The sequence below is a fragment of the Macaca mulatta genome, chromosome 17 (genome assembly GCF_049350105.2).
Source record: "Macaca mulatta isolate MMU2019108-1 chromosome 17, T2T-MMU8v2.0, whole genome shotgun sequence".
NCBI lineage: Eukaryota > Metazoa > Chordata > Mammalia > Primates > Cercopithecidae > Macaca > Macaca mulatta.
In genome coordinates, this window is record NC_133422.1 from 7,629,234 (window position 1) to 7,655,526 (window position 26,293).

Here is a 26,293-nt window from a genome sequence, read left to right on the forward strand (position 1 = left end):
TCTGTGGCCCAGGCTGGAGTCCAGTGGTGCGATCTTGGCTCACTGCAAGCTCTGCCTCCCGGGTTCACGCCATTCTCCTGCCTCAGCTTCCTGAGTAGCTGGGACTACAGGCGCCCGCCACAACGCCCGGCTAATTTTTTCTGTATTTTTAGTAGAGACAAGGTTTCACCGTGTTAGCCAGGATGGTTTCCATCTCCTGACCTCGTGACCCGCCCTCCTCGGCCTCCCAAAGTGCTGAGATTATAGGTGTGAGCCACCGCACCTGGCCGAGTTGAGATAATTTGTAATTATTCGATAATGCCCCAAATTCACAAGTGTCACATAATACATGAAAGTCGAAGGATGACAGGTATGAGAGGAGCCACAGTGTTCACTGGACAGACAAAAATCCCTGCCCTTGTGAAGTTAACATGTGGGTGGGATGGGGGAGAGGGTGAAGTGTGGAGGATAGACAATATACAAGAAGAAATGAAATGCAGTATTTTAGATGCTGAAAAGTTTTACAGAGCAAAAGAAAGCAAGGTAGGGAAGTCAAGGGACAGCTATTTTCAACAGCATGATCAAGGAAGAACTCACTCAGAAGGTGGCATTTGAATTTAAAACCAAAAAGAAGTGTAACTAGGAAGCCATGCAGGTATCTGGTGTAAAAATGTTTGTTACAGGCAAATGAAACGATAGGTACAATGGCCCTGAGGCGAGAATGTCCCTTGTGTGTTCAATGAACAGTAAGGCGGCGAGCACAGATAAAATGAAGAAAGCTCAGAGAAGACAAGACATCAGAATGGTAACTGGGCTTACTAAATCTTGTAGGGCCTTAAAAACTTTGGTTTTTACTCTGAGTCAGATTTTAACAGATCATTGGCTGCTATGCTGAAAATAATCTGAAGGGGTCAAAGGCAGGAGCAATTAAAAGCCTACTGAAATATTCTGAGCCACAGATGGTGGTAGATGATGAACATAGTCGAGATAGTGAGAAATTACTCAATTTTGGATATATTCTGAAGGTAGAACCAATACGGTTTGCTGATTAATAAAATGTGTTCATGGGCTGATGGAAGGGGGAGAAGTCAAGGGTGACACCAAGATTTTTTTTATTATTATTATTATACTTTAAGTTCCAGGGTACATGTGTACAACGTGCAGCTTTGTTATATATGTATACTTGTGCCATGTTGGTGTGCTGCACCCATTAACTCATCATTTACATTATGTGTATCTCCTAATGCTACCCCTCCCCTGTCCCCCAACCCCACAACAGGCCCTGGTGTGTGATGTTCCCCTTCCTGTGTCCAAGTGTTCTCATTTTTCAATTCCCACTTATGAGTGAAAACATGAGGTGTTTGGTTTTCTGTTCTTGTGATAGTTTGCTGAGAATGCTGACACCAAGATTTTTGATCTGAGCAACTGAAAAGATGGGGTTAGCATAACTAAAATGCACAAGTTTGTAAGAGAGCAGGTTCAACGGGTATGCTTAAGTCGAAATATGTAAAATTTGGACTGCCTGTTAGATTTCTAAGAGACACTGAATAGACAGTTGCACACACAAGTCCAGTACAAAGACGAGGACTGGGAAGATGATATAAATTAGGAGACGCTGGTGTAAAGAGGGTATGAAAAGTCATCAGATTGAAGAAGATCCCTAAAAGAGTGTGGATGAGTGTAAGCAGCAAAGAGAAGGGCTGATTCAGGACTCTGCCTTGGCACCTTTCTGGGGGATGAAGAGGACCAGGCAGAGAGGAGTGGTCACTGTGACTGGAAGAAAATTAGGAGAGTATTGTATGGAGAGAGAGATACAGTGTTCCAAGGAGGAAGAAATAATCAACTGCGTCAAATCCCGTAAGCAAGTAAAATAAGATTAGGACTCAGAATTAAGCACTGGATTTAGAAGCATGAATTCACTGGTGACCTTAATAGTTTTGGTGGAGACACTGGAATGAGTTCAAGTGAGAATTGGAAGGGAGGAGTTAAGAGTATAGACAATTCTTTTGAGAAAATATGCTATATGAAAAGGGGAAATCTTGTATTTTGGTAGGAAGTGAGACAATCAGAGGTGACAGCATTCCACCCCATTAACAAAACATTTTTCACCCCCATGTTTACAGGTTTATGATTTGCATCTATCTACATCCTTAATTCCTTTCTTCTTTTGTCATATCTCTCCCTCTCCTTTCCAAAAGCTAGTTTCTCCTCCACCTGGGCTCATCCCTTTGGAAGCCTTTGTCATTTATCTCATCTTCCTTCAATCTCTAACTTTCTCCCCATCGTGTACAAAAACATTCATGTCTTATCAACTTTAAAAATAAAAACACACCATTCTTCTACAATGGTTACCCTTTCCCTGATCTCCATTTCACTTCCAATAGTTTTGAAAAATATCATGCTGCAGTTGTCAACTACTTACCTAAAAGGGCTTCTACCTCCATCAGCCACTGAGACTGGTTTCACTGTGGTTATGAATGTCTAACTGCTAAACCTAATGGCTCATCTCAGACCCGCACACTACTTTATCTCTCTTCAGTATCACTGACATCTCTCTACTTGAAACTCTCTGCTGTCTGAAACTTTTTTTTTTTTGAGATGACGTTTCACTCTTGTTGCCCAGGCTGGAATGCAATGGTGCAATCTTGGCTCACCGTAACCTCCGCCTCCTGGGTTCAAACGATTCTCTTGTCTCAGCCTCCTGAGTAGCTGAGATTATAGGCGCCTGCCACCACGCCTGTTTTTTTTTTTTTTTTAAGTAGGAACAAGGTTTCACCTTGTTGGTCAGGCTGGTTTCAAACTCCTGACCTCAAGTGATCTGCCCACCTCCACCTCCCAAAGTGCTGGGATTACACGCCCAGCCTGCTGGCTGAAATTATACCATTCTTGTTCTGGTTCTCATCCTATCTATAACTCTTTTGTAACAGCTGTCCAATTATTTCCTTTAGACAAACCCGAAAAAAGTCAAATTGTTGGGCCAAAGTGAAAAGAAGTCTTCTGATTTACATTACAAAACTGCCCTCCAAAATGGTGAACAAAATTTGAATTCCCACTAGCAATGTATAAATATGCTAACTTTTTCAAAATTGTTCGAAGCCTAATTTTCTTTTAATATTTATAAATTTTATAGTTGAAAATATTTCATTGTTATTTTAATTTGTATCTTTTTTAGTCCAGCTAAATTAAACATATGATTATTATCCTTAGTTATCTTGTGAAGTGTCTGTTTATAACCTTAGCCCGTTTTTTCTTATTGAATTGTACTGTTTTTATCAATTGATTTGAACTCAATATATTAAGACAGCAACCCTTTATCACATTATCACAATCACCTCTCCCAAGCCTCCTGTTTGCCTTTTAGTTGTCTACCAGCATAAAGACGCTGTCAGTTTTCATGTAATTGAATCTACCCATTTTCCCCTTTGAGAGTTCTTCCACCACTCTTATCCTCTTCTTCATAATGATGAGATAAAGATTTGCCGCTATTTTCTTCATTTGTATAGTTCATTCGTATAATAAAAAAAATTTTATTATCACTTTATTCTGGTTAGTATGCAGTATGAGAATAGATCTAACTTTATTTTTCTCCCAGTTGTTAAAGTATATCTGCCTCACACTTGTGTTCAAAAACTGGGTCTTTATTTCCCTCTAAATGATCTGCTTCCTCACGGCACGTCTATATTCCCAGTGTCCCACAACTAGAACCAAAGTATCCCCCGTTTCTCTTTCTCACTCCCTGCCTCATTTTCCGTACCTAGGCACCAAGTTCCCCTTGATTCCACCTCCAGAACGTGGCCTCCCCTTTCTTCCATTCCCACCACCACTCTCAGTTATTTGTTGCATCTACTCTTTTAGCAAACTCAAAAGGTTTTCCAGTCTTTTTTCTGCCCTACCTTCCGTCACACTAGTATCCAAAAAGCAATGATACTATTTTCCCTGCCTAAATACTCTTCTGGAGTCCCCAACTGCTTCTACAAAATTAAAGCCAAATTCTTCAACCTTGCAATCAACCTTCCCAGATCCAACTCTAGTTTCACTTTCTGACACAATTCTACACGTTTGTGCTTTGGCCACACCAAATTATTTACAACTTCCTGACCACAGCATCCTCTTCCCTGCCTGGAATGTCCTTTCCCACCTTGGAACCCAGGGCGTTTCCTGCAGAACCCCCACCCATTTACTGGCCAGCTCAGGCGAACACTCTGCTGTGAAGCTCTTCCCAATCCACCCAACACAAGCTCTCACTATGTCCCTTCCACCGACACTTATCACAGTTACCATGCACCTCACTGCAGTGGTTTGCAATCACTTGTTTGCATGTGTCTTCCCTACAGACTGAACGGCTGTTAAAAGACAGAAACCAAGTCTTAGTTATTCATCTCTATACCCCCATGCCTGACATGAGTATGTGGTTAATAATAAACCTGAGGAAAGGGAATATGAATGAACAAATGAGTCCTCAACTTTTACCTGCCTTACCAATCCTACCAATTTTGTCTTTAGAATTCTTATTCCCACTACCTCTGCTCTAATTCAGGTTCCTGTTGCTTCCCAATTATCTTCTAATTGCCTCTAGTTTCACTTCCTCATCACAAAAGGTGATCTCTTAACAAATAACTAAGATTCTATCATATCTGTCTCTATGTCCACCCGTAAACCCGGAAACCCTGTGTTCTAGCCAGCTGTCACTTCAAACCATTCATTTAAACCATTCAAGTCTCTCTGTTTCCAATGTTTGTTAGTCTGTCTCTCATACCTGGATAGTATCTTCCACTTTTTAGTTTCTCTGCCACCTCCCCTAATGGTATCTGCCACTTGCTACTTCATCCTCTTTTCTCCCTGCCCCCCAACAACATACTTAGAGTTGTTGCTGCTAATCTGCTGTAGGCTGAGTATTCAGATACTCAAACTTATTAGGAACCATATGCTAAGAGGAAGCCAACACTGAGGCTCAGAAAAGGAACAAGTAGGTGGCCTCAGTGCAGGGTATTAAACACAAGTATCTATGGTGCTCAACCATCTTTTGCATGTACAGCTGACTTTTGAATAACACAGGCTTGAACTGCATGGGTTCACACATATGTGGATTTTTTTCAATGAATTTATTAGAAAATTATTTGGAGATTTGTGACAATTTGAAAAAACTCACAGACGAACAATATAGCCTAGAGATATTGAAAAAATTAAGAAAAAGGTATGTCAAGAAATGCATAAAATATATGCACATTTTGTCATTTACTACCATAAGACATACACAAATTATAAAAAGTTAAAAATCCATCAAAATGTATACACACAAAACTGTACATGGCACCATTCACAGTTGAGTGAGATGTAAACAAATATACAGTATTAAATTATAATTGTTTACAGATTCGTTATTTATCATTATGAACTTTGTTTTTAACAAAGCCAAATCACCATTATTTCTAAAACAAATTATAACAGAAAAGATGGTGAACAGGAAAGGATCCCATGGAGGTGTATGTTAAACATACACATATGGCCAACCCTAGACCAATTCCATTTCACAAATTTTATTTTCTTAACTTTTTATCTCTTTTTCTTCATTCTTCCCTTCGTCTGTTTCAATATTACGTTCTTTACTCTTACCCACGTTTTCCAAACAAAATCTTTCACAAAATCTGTAAGAAAATCTCAATCAAGTGATCTGCATATGATTTATGAAAATATACCTTTGTCTAAGGACATTTGTACACAACAAGACAAAGTTAAACACAAAAGGAATGACTCTTTAAGACGTTGCCAAGGAAATATAATTGAATAGAGCTAACTTAACAAAGAGGCTTTCTCAGTTTACCCCCAATGTCACAACATACAGTTAGGTGTCTCTACGTAAACTTTAACCCACCTGCATAAGTGTCTAACAGAAAGTGCTTCTCTGAAGGTTGCCTTTCACTAAGTAGGCATTTTCCCCTCAAAAAAACAAAAACAAAAAAAACAAAACAAAACAAGGCTTATGTTAGCCTCCCTGTTTTCTCTAGTCTCAATCATAAACTTCTTTATCATTAGATTACTACTAGAGAGAAAAACCTCTAACGCCTATGCTTATCAGAAATCAATCTGTCCTTTTGTGGATGGCCAACTTCATTGAAATCTATCTTCCTAATTTCACAATAAAAATGGCACTCAAACAGGCCAATACTTTGAGAAACACAGTAGTTTATAAGTCCCGCTATGACATATAGGAGAGGCAGACATCCAATATAAGAATATCTGGGTCAAGTGGAATAAAAGAAGCAAAGTGTTATGCAAGTATGGGGAAAAGAGTAATTTCTATTGCAATAATTTGGAAAAGTTTCTTGGGAGAAGTACACTGGCTCAGAAACAACAGGAGGACTCTCAATGGGCAGTTATGGGGAACAAGGAACAACAGCTTTAAAAATTGGTATTTCAGGAATAGCTGATGCACTCTATGTGGGTATATGCGTGCAAGGCGGTGGATGGACAGAAAAGAGGGTCTGAGGACTGGACTAGGTACAGAGAGAATGCGAGGGGTTAAGAGAATGCGAATGAGTTAAGAAATGATGTGACGGCCGGGTGCGGTGACTCAAGCCTGTAATCCCAGCACTTTGGGAGGCCGAGACGGGCAGATCACGAGGTCAGGAGATGGAGACCATCCTGGCTAACACGGTGAAACCCCGTCTCTACTAAAAATACAAAAAATTAGCCGGGCGAGGTGGCGGGCGCCTGTAGTCCCAACTACTCGGGAGGCTGAGGCAGGAGAATGGCGTGAACCCGGGAGGCGGAGCTTGCAGTGAGCTGAGATCCGGCCATTGCACTCCAGCCTGGGCAGCAGAGGGAGACTCCGTCTCAAAAAAAAAAAAAAAAAAAAAAGAAATAATGTGACTAGATCCATGTGTCTGGGTAGGCAACTCTGGCAGCAGAGTTATGGCAATAATGAAGGGGGATAAAACAGAAAGTTACTGCAATGACCAAGATGACTGGTAATGAGAGCCTGAACTAAGGTAATCACTATGAACAGTCAAGGAGGAATGGTTTTGAGCAACATTTTAGTATATAAGTTTTAAGAGAGAGAAAGAAGCAAGAGGGTAAGAAAAGGTGTTAGCATACCATAACCAGCATAGGCATATCAAAGAAAAGAGAATTATAAGGGAACTTTCTTCATATTTCCCATCAAAATATACCTATATTCCCTACAATTCAAAAGTAGTTTCTCATAAATATAAGAATTTCCCGGTATCTCCAAAAGCCAAAATTTAATAATCCATTTACTATTTTACTCTATAAACTGTACTGTTGAGAAATAAAATGTCTTTCAATTTATAACAAATGTCCATCATCAGCAGGAGCTGCAGCCTCAGGCCCTAACCTTCTGCTTTGAAAAACTGGGGCACTGTGCTAAACAATCTACAAAGCTTCTTCCAGCTCATTCCAGCACATCACTTAGGGGCAGGAGCGGGTAAGGGTCTCAGCACTGTTTAAAAAAAAAAAAGACATGATCAACACCTACAGCCCACATCTGGCTGAAACATCAAAGTCCAATTACCTAAAGAAAAACAGTGCAGCTAGAAAAAGGTTGAGACCTAGGCCACTAAAATTAGAAGTGAAAAAACAAGAACACAGGACAAGGACAGAATATTAGGATTTTTATTAAACAAAAGGGGATGAGACCGAAGTCACAAAATGATACACAGTCTAAATTAAACAGGGATTAACTCACGGGGTCAATTTTGACATATAAAGGGAATAGATTTGGAGATGGAATTATAATAGCTAACATTTATTTAGAACTTACTTGATACCAGGCACAGTATCAACTGAGATGGAGAATTAACAGATTTAATCCTCAAGATAACCCTGAGTTGGATACTATTCTCACATTCCTCCCCACTTTTCAGATGAGGAAACTGAGAGTAAGGCCCAAGACCTAAAGCTAGTAAGGGATGGAAACATGATTCAAATCAGGCAGTCTGATTCCAGAGCTATAATTTTAAAGCATATACTGTACCTAGTACTTAAAGTATAGTAAATATGAGCAGGCCACACAGACCGAAATATATACATACCTATACATATACAGTACATACATACACATACATGTACATATACACATACATATGTTTACATAAACAAGTGTATGACAGATCCAAGGGAAAGTTACGCTCTATTGTTAACTTTCCAGAAGAAAACATATATTGCTATCTACATGGGGGCCAAAATGCTAGATGGACCTCATTTCTTAGTTGCACAAAAAATTTGCCACAATTTTGTATTTTCATTTTTAATTTTTACTGTTATAAAATGGAGGCTTCAAAATTGACACTACTTTTTATATCCATAAAATTCAAATAATTATATGCTTCTGTGTTCAGATATCAAAATCAATTTGAATGAACATAAAACTGAATAGCATCTCAAATTCTGAGTTGCCCATCAGTCTCTCTCAAAGTTGCTTGGAAAACATTCACTTATATTTGTCATGGGACACAAAATTTGTACAGTGCTTTGAATGCAACCTTTGTATATAAAAGGGTCTATACAGAAATGTTTTAACCAAGCTTGAAGCTTTTCTCCTAGGGCTTTAAGATACAGAAATCAAAAGGTGCCTTTGTTTACTCATTGGGACAACACTGTCTTCTAAGGCGACTGACCACCACTTTGTAAATTAGTGCCTCAAGATCTGGAATCCCACTTGGTTTTTCTTGCCAACGGCTCTAGGTGATCTGAATAATTTGGGATATAACTGCCTTTATCTTTATCTACTAGCATCCTCATTGCAATCTGAACTTATGATTCTAGCAAAAGAAATTCACTTATGTTACAGAAAATATACGTATGTTCTAACCAGGTAAAGGTCAATTAGCGATCCATATTTACAAAGCTGTAATTAGGAAGTAAGTTAGGGATAGACAATGTAAAGTAAAAAACAAGCAACAACAAAGGTATTTTGTAAGAACAGAAGAGCACCTGTACTTTAGCAACTCTTTTACTTTCCTCCAGATTATTTTAATGGAAGGGAAGAATTTCAAAGGCACCCCAAAAAGGCAAATATTCAGCAACTTTCTCTCACATCAAACTTTTACACTTTGGATCTCAAACTTAAGAAACATACATCTAAATATTTAAACTCGTGGGTCTTGGCTAACAATGGCAGCAAATATCACGCAGAGAGTATTACGCCAATCCTGAAAATCTTTTGGTTGCTGTTTCCATGGAAACAGCCTAGATGAAGAAAACCTAAGAGTAAAGAATAATACATTTTTTAAAACCACTTTATCTTGTTTTCCCCTCTCAGTTAACCAGCATGGCACATAACAGGCACATCAGCTATGTACCAGAAAATTCATGACTCATTCAACAAATATGCGTTGGTTATCTGCTGCATGCCAGGCACTGCATCGGAGGATAGGGTTACTTTGGAGAGCTCACAGAGCTTAGTCTACTACAAAGACATTTCCCAGCCAATGACACAAAATGATCCCATTCTTTGGTCATATTAGGTTTCTGAAATCCAGTGTACATTTTACACTCACATCACATTTCAGTTGGGACTAGCCACATTTCAAACCCAATGTCAACAAAAGGCTAGTGTCTTGTTTTGGACAACATGGGTACAGATATTCCAATGGGGATGAAAAGCATGCATATCAGGAGTTAAGTCGTTTCCTCAAAGAATATAAAATCTAACCACTATACAAGCAAAACATATATGGTACAGAAACATAACTGTAGAATTAGTAAGACATCAGTAGGAAGCATTAATATATAAGATACTGGGTGAGCAACTGTGTGTAGAATTCTTTCAGCTGCAAATGATGGAAAACCCGACTGAAAGTGGCTTAAGTAAAAAATAAGATAGGTGTGACTGACTCGGGGCTCTCTGCCAACCCTGCTTCCTCTAGATTGGGTTCATTCTCAGGCTTCATGTGGCAGCTAGTTCCCAGCAGTTTTAGGGGCACAGTGCTAGACCCCATGTTCTGCTTCCACAATATTGCCAACAAATGCCCCAGAATTACATCTTCCTATTTCTAATGGCTGGCTTGGTCATCGGCTATGCTGAACCAATCACGGTAGCCAGGGACATGTGATGCTTTAATGGGCCAGACCTGGGTCACTTCTGCAACAAGGCCTCAAGTCACCTCCCCAGAATCACACAGACTAAATAAAGTGGCTTAACACTGATAAGCCTGATGTATGGCTTATCTTCCTTTAAGCATATTACTTGACTGCTTCAGTTGATACTCAAACAATCTGGAAGAGTCTTATAAAGTCCATTTCCAGTGATTGATTCCTTCACAGCTCAATTTATTCACTATTACTACATGCTGGACACTATACTAATTGCTTTACAAGCAGTATTTCATTTAATCTTTCCAACAAACCCTATGAAGTAGTTAACATCACCATTACCAGTTTATAGATGAGAAAAATGGGGATCCAACGGATTAAAAACAACTAGGCTATCAGTGATTGGAATGGGATTCAAACTCTGGTTCATCTAATTCCAAAGTCCACATTCAGCAGTACCTGAAATTAAGAAAGTCTTACTGTTCCCTCCCTCTTCCCCGTCATTAAAGAAAAAACAAGAAAGGCATTATATAAGCAACATGTGATGCAATTCCACAGAAGCCACATGATTTATATCACTCTGTCTGCAGACATTGCTGAGTAAACTGACGACAGCCCCAAAGAAAGACAACCGCGTTAATAAACTAGAATGATACTTCTCTACATTCTTTTTTTTTTTTTGAGACAGAGTCTGGCTCTGTCGCCCGGGCTGGAGTGCAGTGGCCGGATCTCAGCTCAATGCAAGCTCCGCCCTCCGGGTTTACGCCATTCTCCTGCCTCAGCCTCCCGAGTAGCTGGGACTACAGGCGCCCGCCGCCTCGCCCGGCTAGTTTTTTTTTTGTATTTTTTAGTAGAGACGGGGTTTCACCGTGTTCGCCAGGATGGTCTCGATCTCCTGACCTAGTGATCCGCCCGTCTCGGCCTCCCAAAGTGCTGGGATTACAGGCTTGAGCCACCGCGCCCGGCCGATACTTCTCTACATTCTAACTCCTCAAATAAGGCTATGATTTGGTGTAATTGACAGTATAGTTAAGTTCTCAAAAATTCTCAGCCACAAGCTCATAAATATCATTGAAGCAAAGTGGAACAAAATAAAGTCTGTAAAATAATATATCATGCAAGGACAATGAAAAGTTCTATTATTAACATTTTCCCAAAATATTTAAAGAATTTTTATTTTTAGAGACAGGGTCTCAGTTCTGTAATGTAGGGTGGAGTGTAGTGCTATAATCACAGCTCACTGTAGTCTTGAACTCCTGGGCTCAAGCGATCCTCCCACCTCAGCTTCCCGAGTAGCTAGGATTATAGGCGTGTTGAACCATTGCACCTGACCTTCCCAACAATTTACTATGAACATTTTCAAACACACTGAAAAGTTCAACATTTTCAGGGTAAACACTTATATTTTACAAGTCTACCATTAAGATTTAACTATATGTGCTTTGTCACATATCTCCTCATCTTTCCCTGTTTTGTCACTTCATGATCTTCAAAGTAAATGCAGAAGTCAGCACACTTCTAAATATGACAGAATGCATATCAACTGAAGTTCCCTATTTGTTTACATTTGGCTTTTGAGGTAGAATTTAAACACACAAAAAAAGTGTGCAAAACTTTTTTTTTTTTTTTTTAAAGACTGCATTTCGCCATGTTGCTGAGGACTCAAGCAATCATCCTACCTCAGCCTCCCAAGTAGCTGGGACTATAGGCATGTACCACCACACCAAGTAAAATGTGCAAATCTTAAGTCTATATTAATTAAGCTTTTGATAAATACATACAACTATGGAACCCAAATCCCTATTAAGAGAATAGAATAATCACTCCAGGTTTTTTTATGCCCTTCCCAGCCAATCTCAACCCCCATTATCTCTAGAGCCAACCCCTGGTCTGATGTTCTTTCCATCATAGATTAGTTTTGACTATTCTAGAGTATCACCTAAATGGGAACATAGAGTATGTACTCTTTTGCATACAGCTTCTCTTACTCAGCATGTTTTTGAGATTTACCTACGCTGTGGTATATATCAGTAGTCTGTTTCTTTCCACTGCTTGGCAGTATCTCACTGTACCGTGTCTCTTATTGAAGGACAACTGTGCTGTTTCCAGTTCCTGGTGATTATCAACAAGAACTTCTATGAACATACGTTTTCATTTCTCTTGGGTAAATACCTAAGAGTAGAAGGGTTGAGTCCCAGGGAAAGTAGATGCTTAGTTTTGTAAGTAACCACCATACCTTTTCCAAAGTGGTTGTACCATTTGACTTCCCTAACAAGAATGTATAAGCTTTGGTTGCTCCATATCCTTTGTCAACATTTGATGCTGTCTTTTTAATTTCAGCCATTGTGTTATGTGTGATCAATTAATATTTTAATTACTTTTGAGTTGAATCTATTTGTAAGATACAGCACAAAAATAATTGAGGTACATAAGATATAAGGCAATATTAACAGAAATTATAATATAAATTTTATATATAACTTTAAACTTTTTTCTACTTTCAAGAAGTCACATGATTTAAACTACACTTTCATTCAGTGTCTCATGAAATCATTACGCTGTCAAATGTTAGCACTGTTGCTTAGAAACTGGTATCAAAACACTAACTTTTCTTTCTGTTTATCTTTCACTGCTTAATAACACCAACAATTTATGGCTCACTTAACCTACAATTTAGATCAATAATATAAATTGAAAGATATTTGTTAAAAAAGAACGCTGTCAATGTCTTCCTTTAAAAACTAATTCCCATTTGCTAGACTAAAAGATTTAGTCACCTTTTCTAACATAATTCCATCTTGGAACTATGCCCTTTAATTAAGTTCTGGGGGACCAAGAATATCATCTGATGCCACTCCTTAAAATAAAAACAAAAACACACCTTGGTACAATTGCACATTCTGAATTAGCTTGTAAAAGCAACACAACTGTCCTAGAAACAGGCAAATCACTCTTGGATATGTTATATTTTTCAATACAGTATGCTTATGTAATCGATGCCATTATAGAACTCAGTAGGTGACAGTCCAAATCAGTAAACAGATATCTACTGATGACAAAGAAATAGTAACAACAGCCACCTAGGGAAGTCACTAGCGGTGCCTGAAAAGATAAACAGTTTCATGGTCAGATCCCATTTTTTATGCAGTCTCTTACCTGTCAAGGGGCAGACAATCCGTACACAGTTATTGTTGACTTTTCTTCTACACAAATGTCAACAACGGGGCACAAAATTTTAAGAAACGCTTTCTGACTACCTTAATGTCATTGCACCTTACAATGACAAACTTCAAATTGGTGGGAAAAAAATGACTATTATGTATTCTACCAAAAAGGAGACGTCCAACTGCCATTTTAACACATACCTATCTTATTCATACCACTCTGCAATGCACCAATTTGTTTTGCTGTTTTTCTGAAACGTTTTCCTTCCTTAAAAAAGGCCGGGCGCGGTGGCTCACACCTGTAATTCCAGCACTTTGGGAGGCCGAGGCCGGCGGATTACGAGGTCAGGAGATCAAGACCATCCTGCCTAACACGGTGAAACCCCGTCTCTACTAAAAATACAAAAAATTAACTGGGCATGGTGGCGGGCGCCTGTAGTCCCAGCTACTCGGGAGGCTAAGGCAGGAGAATGGCGTGAACCCCAAAGGCAGAGCTTGCAGTGAGCCGAGATCGCACCACTGCAGTCCAGCCTCGGTGACAAAGCGAGACTCCGTCTCAAAAAAAAAAAAAAAAAAAAAAGAAAAGAAAATATGTTAAAAAAAAAAAAAATTCACAGTATAAAATGAACCATACTTTTTCCATGCTATACTATGGCACCCTCTCAGATGAGGAGAGCAAGCATGGCCAACAGATCCACACACTGGGCAGAGTCAGCAGTGCACTCCGTGCAAATGGCTCCTCAGCTATAGAGCACCCTATGGGTGATCAAAGAAACAGAGGGCAAAGAATAAGAATAAGGAGGGATTTAGTGGAAGTCCTTTGACACTCCAAAGAGCATCACGAATTTCATCCACCGTAAGTTTCACTGTAGATCAGACGCATGCCCAACAAGTAGAAATAGGAGCAAGAGCAAACTATGGAGATATATGGTAGAAGAGATTACACACTTTTTTCTTCCTCTTATCTGTTTTTCCAGATTTTCTATGAATATCTATTACCAAATGTTCTACCATTTAATTATTTTATAATATAAAAAGTAAAAAATTCTACTATTCCACAAATTAAACTTAAAAAAGAAAGAAATCAATCTACGGCTCAAAGAGTTGAAACAAAGATGTTAGTCTTTTTTTGTTGCAACCCCTTTTCTTATGCTTGCCCCTAAACTGCCATGTCCTATGGAATTGCATTATTATTAAGTTATTTCTACTTAATTTTTTTTCTTGCCCTGTCTTTTGGTGCTCACCTACTGATTTAATGGGGGAAAAACAGACCTTTTCTGAAGAAAACGACAAACAAAATGAATACACAGAACCACGTAGGTAAATATCTCACTAGATAAGGATTACAAGAAGGGTTTGATAAAATCAGAGTTCTTGCTGAATAGTCCATTACAGAAGTCAGGGTAATTATATGCTTTTTCCGGGTCCAGTCTCTACAACAAAGAACCAATTACTCTTTAACCCCCTTACCCTTCCAAACATTTCACCAGATAAGCTTGAAGACCACTAACCAAAATTAAACACTGAAGAAGTTGAAGCAGTATATAAAGAATGTAACTACTCCTTTCTCTAGGTTTAATAGAGAGATGAATGGCAGACAGGCTAACAGACGGACGGGTGGACACAGATAGATAATGCAAGCAACAAACAGGCTTTTCCCTTTCAGCCTTTAAAACTGAAACCAGGGTTTCTATAAAATCATTCAACTGCCATTAAAACAAAACAATTCCACTGAGTTTCCATCGAAAAATCATCTCATTATGAGTCCAAGAACATGACTGTGGCCATTTACTCTTGGAACCTATCTCTTCATTGGCCAGTTATGTGGCATAAACTAAAACGATCTTTAAAGTCCTCAGCATGAAGAAAGAAAACAATTATGATTCCATCAAAACTTTAACTTTTCATATAACCCTAGTACAGTAAAGAGTAAGACAGCTTTTAGATCAAAGAAGTCTGGTTTCCAATCACAGGTAACCATATTATCTTGTCCAAATTGTATATTACCTCTGAAACTTTCTGAGCTCCAGTCCTTAAATGCAAAATATCGACCTTACAGGGTTACTATGACAATTAACTGCTGAATGAAACTTAAAGTTCCTAGCTCAGAGATAAGCCACAGAGCAGTCACGCAAATGGCAGTTACTACAATGATTAATATTGGCAGTTGCACAATTCTGTCCACTTATATTTCACAGAAAGAAAAGCAATGTAACACTGAAAATATTAAAACTTTCTAGGGCGATACTCATAAATTACTGAAAACAATTTACCTTTTTTCCCCTCTAGATCTAACATCATATTCTAATTGAACTCAAGGAAAAGACCACCTTTCCCACACCCCCTTTTAAGAAGAACAAAATGGATGCACCTGACAATCCTCAAAACGAAAGCTATTCTAAGAGTGTCCACTACAAATATTAAAATTGTAAAGGGACGATCTGCAGACTTGATGAAAAAATGCACAAAGACATTTCCAATTAGCAAACAGATATGTTAAACAAATAATTTTAAATTAAGCACAACTTGTACTACAAAATTCCCCAATAATCAAGCTTTTTAGCAGAATTAGTGTACCAATTATGTTTTATTCCATGGTTGTGCTATATTTGCTAGATCAAAGCCACCTAGTAAATATCCTATTTTAAGTTATCATGAAGATGCCCAGAATAATTTTTATTGTGTTCAGCATTGCCTTGAAAAAGGATTAAGCAACAGAGTCATGATTTATAGCGGGGGGGGGGGGGGGGAAGGAAAGCTCAAAACAAAGGCTCAAATAATCATTTTGTCCATAATCATATCCAACAAAGAAAACCTCTGTTTTCCTTAAGGTTACGTTAATTAAGGTGGGATCAGCAAACAAAAGGTGATCAAGTTAAATTTCAAAAAAAAATTAGCAAAGTAAAACAAATTTTGCACTATTTTAAATCAAGGTACAGAACAGTATGAGTTTTTAAATAGCTATGTATTAATATATACATACACACATGAGTTTATATACATAAAACATGCCTAGAAGGATATACAAAAAAACTAATAGCAGTCAACTCTAGGTGAACCAGGTAGTTGGGGTGAAGAGCTCAGCTCAGGCTTGTTTTTCATGAAGTATCTATCTGAACACATACACTTTCATGTGTATGGAAGTATATTTATGGCAGGAGCAAGGGAACATGCACAAAAAGAAATAAAGTAGCAATTAGAAAGCAGTCAAGACTGGTTCTTATATACATGATTAAAAAGCAAAGTACAGAAACAAGATCTTTACATCAAAAATAAGAACAATTTTATGGAGCACTAAAAATGAAGTTGCATGCCCAAGACAATGCTTTTTCTTTACTGCTTCATTTCTGTTTCAAAAGTAAATAAGTAAAACATAAACCTAAATATTAAGTATACTTATCTGCAAAGTTATTTCCTATCATAAAAATGGGAGAAATATAAGTTATTGCTACATTTAAGAATCTTTTTGCAAGACACATTGTTTACACATATTCAATTCAAGCTTACTGAAATGTCCAGTGTTGTAACACATTTCTAAGAATCAGTTTAACATTCAGCTGTAATCACACCAGCACAGAAACAGACAAATTTGTGTTTTCTTGTATTTACTTCCTCTACTGCTAAAGGAAATCTACTATGGCATTCCTAGTTTCTAAAAACGCACCCCAACGTCAACTGATGAGTCATGGGTCACACTTCAAGTTCTTATGTACCAAAGAAAGCAGGGCACTAAAGTCTTACACATAAATTTTAAAGACTGTCTAATAAGCTCGGTTACAAACCAAGAGTTCTTTATAAGGTAACATAGATGACAGTTTTTAAAGCAGGCGTGAAAAACTTCAAAATAAAACTGCAAATTCCACAAAGATTGACAGAATGATTTACTCTTTTTCAGATTCCTAATAACTGGTAGTGTTTTGTTTTTCTTAATTCAGAACATACAAACAAAGTACTTTTGAAATACTGACAGGTACAAACTCAAGTTTGTAAAAACTCAACAAACTCCCAGCTTTCTGAAAGTCCAAATTATCTGAGAAATAATTTTCTATATGCCTTGTTTTGACTCTTAGTTATTTCCAGTTTTCGCTATTTAACCATTTCACTGACTGGGAAACCTCCAGGAGAGGGTACAAAAGGGCAGGAAGCAAAGATGACACTGTTTGATTCCTTTGGGCATTATTAGTTCAATTTCCCTGGTGAAGAGACAAATAGCTAAAAGGAAACCTGGAGACCAGCTGTAGATTCTAGTAACCAGCATAACAGACCATTGAGATCTAATCACATCATCTGATTTTCCTCCTAGCATTCGTCATTATCCTTTCTATTAATTGCTTAACTATTTACTGTTGTTTCTCTTCCTGCCCCACAGCACGTAAACTCCATGAGAATAGAGATCCCACCTGTCTTGCTCATTGCTATAGTCTTACCATGTAGAACAGTGCCAGGCACATAACAGGCATTCGATAAACACCCAGTGGGAAAGGAAGACATATATGTATTCAGTTATCTTAGGACCTGCAGTCATGAAAAGGCTAAAATTTGTGTTTACTTGAAATTACTCTTTACTCATAACTTCTAATAAATTTTTATTCTGCCTTGTCACAAGACTCTAAGCTTTTATCATCTAAATACATTATCAAAATAGAGTAATTGTACTGAAATTATAATCTAACTAGACTAGATTTCTGAGAACAAGAACTTCTATAATTCACTTTTCTATCCCAAACATCTAGAATGGTAGACAACACAGAATAGGCATTCAAATATTTGTTGAAAAAAGTATTTTAAAAGAATTATAACTGGTGGAATTCGTAATGTTTATTCTCTATGCATAGTTTATGATTTCCTGCATTTTCTACATTAAGCATGTATTAATTTAAAAAATATACAGTGTGATTTTAAAAAACAAAATCACATGTATCCCTTATATCTTCATGTAGTTCATAATGTATGCAATAAGGTAAATCAAACAGATGTGCTGCTTAATCCCCAAGAGTAACCAAACAGAAAAACATTCTTTAAAATTGAGATATTGCTAATTTTTAAATTAAATTTAAAATATTACTTTTAAGAATATTAAGCTTTACTGTCCAGAAAGATATCCTTCCATAAATCCTAGTGTAATAAGATTGAGTACTCTTATTAAACATCAGTCAACTGATGTTTGAGTTTTTTTTTTTTTGGTTGGGGGACAAAGTCTTGCTCTGTCACCCAGGCTGGAGTGCAGTGGTAAAATCTTGGCTTACTGCAACCTCTGCCTCCCAGGTTCAAGCGATTCTCCTGCCTCAGCCTCCAGACTTGCTGGCACTACAGGTGTGTACCACCACGCCCAGCTAATTTTTGTACCGGAGTTTTGCCATTTTGATCAGGCTGGTCTTGAACTCCTGGCCTCATGTAATCCACCTGCCTCAGCCTCCCAAAGTTCTGGGATTACAGGCATGAGCCACTGCGGCTGGCCTGTTTTTTATTAACAGAACCATTTTCTTTTCAAAAGGTTCAAATAACCAACAGAGCGATTTTTATTTTTTACTTAAGAGACAGAGTCTCACTCTGTCGCCCAGGCTGGAGTAGAATGGCACGATCTTGGCTCACTGCAATCTCTGCCTCCCGGATTTAAGCAGTTCTCCTGCCTCAGCTTCCCAAGTAGCTGGAACTACAGGCATGCATCACCATGCCCAACTAGTTTTTGTATTTTCTAGTAGAGACAGAGTTTCATTATATGTTGGCCAGGCTGGTCTCAAGCTCCTGGCCTCAGGTGATCTGCCCGCCTTGGCCTCCCAAAGCGCAGGGATTACAGGCGTGAGCCACCACGCCTGGCCCAGAGTGATTCTTTTTGAAGACAAAGAATGTTATATTATAAACAAACAACTTAAGAACTACATAATGGTTTGCTTTCCTCCAGCACCAACTTTCAGGTGAACCCAAACTGTAGAAAGAGAAAATATAGTCACTATCACATTTAGAAAGACTAAAATCATGCAGAGCAACTGTGTTACAGGTAATATTTTTATAGGAAAAAAAAGTTAATACAACATAAATTAGTTGAAAGTTGACTGATGTTTAATAAGAGTACTCAAGATTTTGCCATCCTTCTACATTCTGCAAAATGGATTCATTAAGTTTTTAATCCTTTCAAAAAATAGGTACTATACCATTGAAAAAAATCCAGACTCTCAAAATAAATCCTGAATGGTTTCTTAATGTTATTATACTCCATTAAACATAGAAGAGAAATTCAAATGTGCTAACAAATGTACTACATATACTTGGAAAAAGAATAGGTCAGTGTCCCAAAATAGAATTATGTCTATTTTTAGCAAAATCTGAAACTAGTCTATTGAAGTATCAATTAATACATCTCATCTACAATAAAAGCACAAAGCCTAAAATTGAGAAATTCACGAGATTAATAAATATTTCAGGTGGGAACTAATTGCTAGAGACACTTTTGAAATCTATTAAATAGCCTTCACAGAGCGGTCTTAAAAGGTCATGCACAGCTACTACTGATCAAATGCTTGACATATTTAGTCGCAGAGGCACAGGACACAACAACATGCACCGCGATACCTGGCCTCTCCCCACCAATTTTTTGTTTTGTTTTGTTTTGTTTTTTTTGAGACAGAGTCTTGCTCTGTCTCCCCGGCTGGAATGCAGTGGCGCGATCTCCACTCACTGCAAGCTCCGCCTCCCGGGTTCACGCCATTCTCCTGCCTCAGCCTCCCTAGAAGCTGGGACTACAGGCGCCCGCCACCACGCCCGGCTAATTTTTTTTGTATTTTCAGTAGAGACGGGGTTTCACCGTGTTCGCCTGGATGGTCTGGATCTCCTGACCTCGTGATCCGCCCGCCTCGGCCTCCCAAAGTGCTGGGATTACAGGCGTGAGCCACCGCGCCCGGCCCTCCCCACCAATTTTATATTTCAGCTTCAGCTAAACCCAGACTACCGACTGTTTCCAAATTGGTATCTTGCAACTATAAGAAATAAAAACAACAGAGAAATTCACACTAGAATATACGATGAAGCTGAGAACTGTATTCTAGCCCAATAACTGACATAAATCCCCCAATTTAAAATTATTCCATATATTTCAGACCTTTCCCTCTCTTTGCTATAAGCAGGGTCTCAGCAATACATACAGAATATTTTGTTTGGAACCTTATCTCACACCATATACAAAATTACCTCCAAATGGACTAAAAACCTAAATATAAAACTTGAAACTATAAAACTCCTAGAAGAAAACATATGGGAAAAGCTTCATGACACTGGATTTGGCAAGGATTTCTTGGATACGACACTAAAAGCACAGGCAAAAATAGACAAATGGGACTACATTAAAATTAAAAACTTTTGCACATCAAAGGACACATCAACAGAATGAAAAGGAGAAAATATTTGCAAATCATATCCGATAAGGGGTTAATATCCAGAATATGTGAGGAACTCCTACATCTCAACAACAGTAAGAATAAAAAAATGGGTCAAGAACGTGAACTGACATTTCTCCAAAAATGATACAGAAATGGCCAACGAGCACATAAGAAGTTCAACATCACTAATCCCAGAAAAACGCAAATCGAAACCACGAGATATCACCTCATACCCATTAATATGGCTACTATTAGAAAAGCGCAAGTGTTGGTGAGAACATCGAGCATGTACAGAAACTGGAATCCTTTTGCACTGATGGTGAGATTGTAAAACAGTGCAACCGCAATGAAATGAAAAACAGTAGGAGGTTCCTCAAAAAGTTCGACTACCATATAATCTAATAATCCCACTTCTGGGTATACATCCAAAAGATTTCAAAGCAGGGTCTCAAAGAGACATCTGTACACTCATGCTTATGGCAGCACTATGCCCAAGGAAATTCTGTCACATGCTACAACATGGATGAACCCTGAGATCATCCTGCATGAAATAAGCAAGTCACACAAAAAAAGACATATACTGTATGATTTCATTTACATGTGGTATCTAAAGTACTCAAATTCTAGAAAGTGGAAGAGTGGTTACCAGGGGCTGGGGAGAGGAGGAAATGGGAACTTGTTTAATGGGTACAGAGCTTCAGTTTCATAAGATGAAAAAGTTTTGGAGATCTGTTGCACTGTAATGTGAATATATTTAACAGTGTACACTTAAAAATAGTTAAGATAGTAAATTTTATGTGTTTGCCACAATAAAGAGAAAAAGCTGAAGCAACGTAAAATATTATTCTGTTAAATATTCATTATTTTGGTAGAATTTCTTTTACTTCAACCACTGAAAATTCAGCATCCAAACTGAGATATACTGTTAAGTGCAAACCATTTCACCAGATTTCAGTACTTAATATGGGAAAACAGAATGTCAAATCACATTAATAATTTTATATTGATGACATAATATATTTTGAACATACTGCTTTAAAATATTGAATTTAAAAAATGTTACGCTTTAAGAACAATAATTAGAGGGGAATGTGGGGTCAATGGGACTGTGTTTGTTTTATAAGGTTAAAGATTGGGGCATATTTGTAGGTTGGTGTAAAAAAGAAAGCAGGGAGAAAGAGATTAAACATAGAAAAGAAGGGAGCTAACTGATGAAGCCACACCTGAAGGAGACTTGAAGAGATAACAAGCACATGTGGAAAAACAGATCTGAGACTTAAGTAGGTAACATTTGGAAAGGGAGAGACAGAAAAATTCTAGAGAAATCACAGATCATCTCATTTCCTCCATGAAATAAAACAGATTATCTGCAGACTATATAGAAGAGGTGGAGTTGGATAAAAGCGTTTGTAATGATGAGATTTCGGAATAAATCATGAGCGATGAAGAACAAAACCCTCATTGGGGTTAACAAGACCCATATGATCAGGCCATGGCCTACCTCCCTGGCCTCAGCCCCTGCCACGGTCCCAGCTCGCTCTCATCCACCTCCTCCCCCTCCCTCAAAGTGCCATCCATCGCTGACTGCCTCCTCTGAGGGTTTACCTGTGTAATACCCACTCAGCCAGTTATCTGTTTAAGGACAACTTCCTCGGGAAGTCTTCAGTGATACCCCACTCGGCAGAGACTACGGCAGTTCCCCTTCTCATAACCCAGACAACACCCTGTGCCAGCACCATCCAACAGAAAGATCACGTGAGCCACATGTGTCATTTCAGATGTGCCAGTAGCTACGTTTAAAAAATAAAAAGAAACAAGTGAATGAATTACTATTTTGAGACAGGGCCTCTCTCTTGTTGCCCAGGCTGGAGTACAGTGGCACAATCACAGCTCACTGCAGCCACAACCTCCTGGGCTCAGGTGATCCTCCCACCTTAGCCTCCCCAGTAGCTGGGGTCACAGGCACATGCTACCACACCTGGTTAATTTTTTGTAGAGACAGGTTTTGCCATGTTGCCCAGGCTAGGCTCAAAATCCTAGGCTTGAGTGATTCTGTTGCCTTGGCCTCCCAAAGTGAGTCACCATGCCTGGTCGAATTATTTTTAGTATTTTATTTAACCCAATATATCCAGAATATTATCTTGAATTGCCTCTAGATTGTAAACTCCATGAGGATACCACAGCTTTCTTAGCTCAGTGTCAGAGCACTCAGTAGGGACTAAACATTTACAAATTGACTGAGGGGTATGGGGGCAGGGGGTTGAGGGGCATTTCCCTGCATTGAGGACCAGCCATTTAATGGGTGATACCAAAGCAATGTGGAGACAGAAGCAGAGTTAATCTGAACAGGGGCGTTATCTGGCAGGTACAGCACAAAAGACAAGTTCAAGGGAGGCAAAGGTGCCAGTGGGAAGTATATTCCAGGTGTTTAACCATGGGCTTCCTAACTGGATAGAGACGCTCTGCAAGGCCAAAAGGTGTCCCTGCAGCAGGGAGGGGAGGGTAAGGTGGAACAGAAGGACTGGCACACTGTTGCTGTGAGGGGGAGGGGGCACTCTAATAGAAAGTGTGGGTATTGAGAGAGCTGGAAAGACAGGAGAAGAGACTGAGGTCCAACTACAGGATATGTAAGTTTAAGCTTTCTAACATGGAAAGTTTAGGGAAATGACAAGGTGCCAAATGAATGTTAAGATACATTGGAAGCAGGCTGGGCGTGGTGGCTCATGCCTGTAATCCCAGCACTCTGGGAGGCTGAGATGGGCAAATCACCTGAGGTAAAGAGTTCGACACCAGGCCAACATGATGAAACACCATCTCTACTAAAAATACAAAAATTATCCGGGTGTGGTGGCAGGTTCTTGTAATCCCAGCTACTCAGGAGGCTGAGGCAGGAGAATCGCTTGAACCTGGGAGGTGGAGGTTGCCGTGAGCTGAGATTGCGCCACTGCACTCCAGCCTGGGTGATAGAGCGAGACTCTGTCTCAAAAACAAAAAACAAAAAACAAAAAACAAAAAACAAAAAAACAGTGGAAGCAAAGGTCACTCGGCTACAAATGATTAACTCCTCGAATGAAAATGTCTTTTAAGAATTTAAATTCTACAAGGGCAGAGACAATCTTTTATGTGCCATCCAAGCTCAGCACTTCTTAGGTACTTGTTAAATACAACTAAACTGAAAGTCAAAGTTCAAATGTTAAAAATCACATAGAAGTAAAACTGCCTTTGCAAAAATTATATCAGTGAAAAAACTATAGCAGTGGGGAGATCTTAGCCAATTCTCCTCTTGCCTTTAGCTTTCAAGCTGCCCTTAATTATTCCTGGGCTAAAACCAAGCTAATTTTGGGAGACATTTCGTTTATAGTTTAAATGGTAACAGCCCGTCCCCAAAATTCAACCGCCTTTGTAAAGCTAATGAGGGACCACCAAACTAGGCAACTGAGGAACCTGAATTCAGCTAAGGTGTAGACATAAACAACTGCCAGCCACTATTCCAGAGGTCACAGGATATGCAACATTCCCAATTACTCCTGCAGATAACGTCACTACTGGAGAACCTAAGATTGGCCTTTTGAGATATCTGTTCAGGTTTTTTGGTTGGACCCACTGACCACTCCGGTGGCCTCACCCAGAAGCCACTCAGAGCATAAGAGGACCATTTCCCACACCGCTATGATTGTGCCCCCAACCAATCAGCAGCAAGCACCCACTGACTAGCCACCCCCACCCCTTCCCCTAGACTACCTTTGAAAATAGCCCCCAAATGCTCAGGTAGGCTGATTTGGGTAATAATAAAATTCCAGTCTTCTGTTTAGCAAGATCTATGTGTGCAAAAACTCTTTATTGCAATGCCCCCACCTTGATAAATTGGCTCTATCCAGGCAGTAGGCAGGAAGAACCCACTGGGCAGCTACAGAAGAAAAAGCCACAATACTGAAATAAGATTTAAGTAAAGGTCTCCAATTTATGTGTTCAGTAATTATTTATTGGTCTAAATGATAAGGGTTCTCACAAACAATTAAGTCTTTAAGATTAACAGCCGAAATCCCAATAGGGAAGGGGGTGGCAGGTATAAATATTTTCCAGACTTACCTTACTTTTTATCTCTAAAACAAACTAATAGCCAAACAGAGCCTTGGAAACTGAGAGGAAATAAAAACACACTCAAAAGTGTTTTTTATGTTCTCTTATTCAACACAATAGTCATCAATACAAAATACTTCTATGTCCAAATGTGGGTTTTCCCCCACACCTGATACACAAAGCAGTGGACACCAGTGGGGTGTCCTCTAATTCAATTCAGTTCTGACACTATCTACCTGGAGATAGCCTCAGATCTCAAAGCTGAGGGCTCCGTCTCCAAGACTGCTCCCCTCTCCACCAGACACCAGTCGCAAGTGCAGGCCTCAGGAAATTCTGACTGGCCTCAATTTGGGGTTCCCATAACCCCTCTTTGGGTTTAATTGACTTGCTAGAGCAGTTCACAGAACTCAAGGATACACTTACTTAGGTTACCAGTTTATTACAAAAGATATTACGAAGGATACAGATGAGATACCCAGGGCGAGGTATGGGAAGGGGTGCGGAGCATCCATGCCCTCCCGGGGCGTGTTACCCTCCGGGAACCTCCGCGTGATCAGCTATCCAGAAGCTCTCTGAACCCTGTCCTCTTGGGCCTTTTATGAAGACTTCATAACATAGGTATGGCTGGTGAAAATCATTGGCCATTGGTGATCAGCTTCCCCTTCAGCTCCTCTGCCCTCCCTGGAGGTTGGTGGTGGGGCTGACAGTCCTAACCCTCTACTCCAGTCTTTCCAGTGACCAGGGCCCATCTTGAAGCTACCTAGGGGCTGCCAGCCATTTAGTCAACACATCAGCATACAAAGACACTTAGCACTTTGCAGATTCCAAGGAATTTGAGAGTTGTATGCCAGAAAACAGGGATAAAGACCAAACATATATTTCACAACATCACAGAAGCTTTACTATAGCCAAACACATCTTATTTTACATAAGATATAGGCCCTCGAAACTTGGCTATCAACACTTTTTACACTGGCCCCTATTACATACTTTAGAGCAATCTGTTATTTAAAATAATTCTAAGATTACTTTTCAAGAAAAAAAAAAGTAAACCCTCATTTGTTTTACATATGAAGGTGGTATGCTTTTAAAGTGGACACACAATAATTGTTTTATAGAATGTTACTTGTCTATTGCCTATTTTCTATTCCTCATTTCTCCTGCTCAGCCTATTTTTTAAGAAAAAATAATTTTTCCCTGCATAATTTCTCCACTGAGGGAAAGTGACTGTCAAATTTATCATTCCTCAATCTCCAGGCTGGAAAGATTAAATATATAAGCTATGCTTGCATCCTATCCTTCACAACACTTCTGTTCCTATCTTTCCAGCTATCTTCATCAAGACTTCAGAGGCTCTGCCCTGGTGTTTTACAAATAACCAAGAGAGGACAAATTTATGACGTGGCTATTGTCAGTTTACTTCTGAACACAGCTGTATCTCTATAAAATAGTTTAATCATAAGCCATCAATGTTACAGTTCCTGTATCTTCCCATAAGAACATGAAACACTTCAAGCTTCCTCACCGGATCAATTCTCTTTCGCTTTTCCTCTGACCAATGACTGTTTCAAAGATTTGGAGAAGTCTGTGAGCCAAGCCAGATCAAAGCCAATTTGTATCCAATTTGTTCATTAACACATGCTG

General features: G+C 39.0%; 1 protein-coding gene across 3 annotated transcripts in view; it reads right to left on the minus strand.

Annotated features, from left to right (window-relative positions):
* The window catches only part of LNX2 (ligand of numb-protein X 2), a 76,446-nt gene that overhangs the window by 45,490 nt on the left and 4,663 nt on the right, over positions 1 to 26,293 (minus strand). The window contains exon 1 of one of the 3 annotated variants that reach the window (XM_077973637.1): positions 1 to 26,293. This exon is cut by the window's right edge and continues 4,663 nt beyond it. The gene's annotated coding sequence lies outside the window, so the exon portion shown is untranslated. 3 annotated transcript variants of the gene reach the window in all.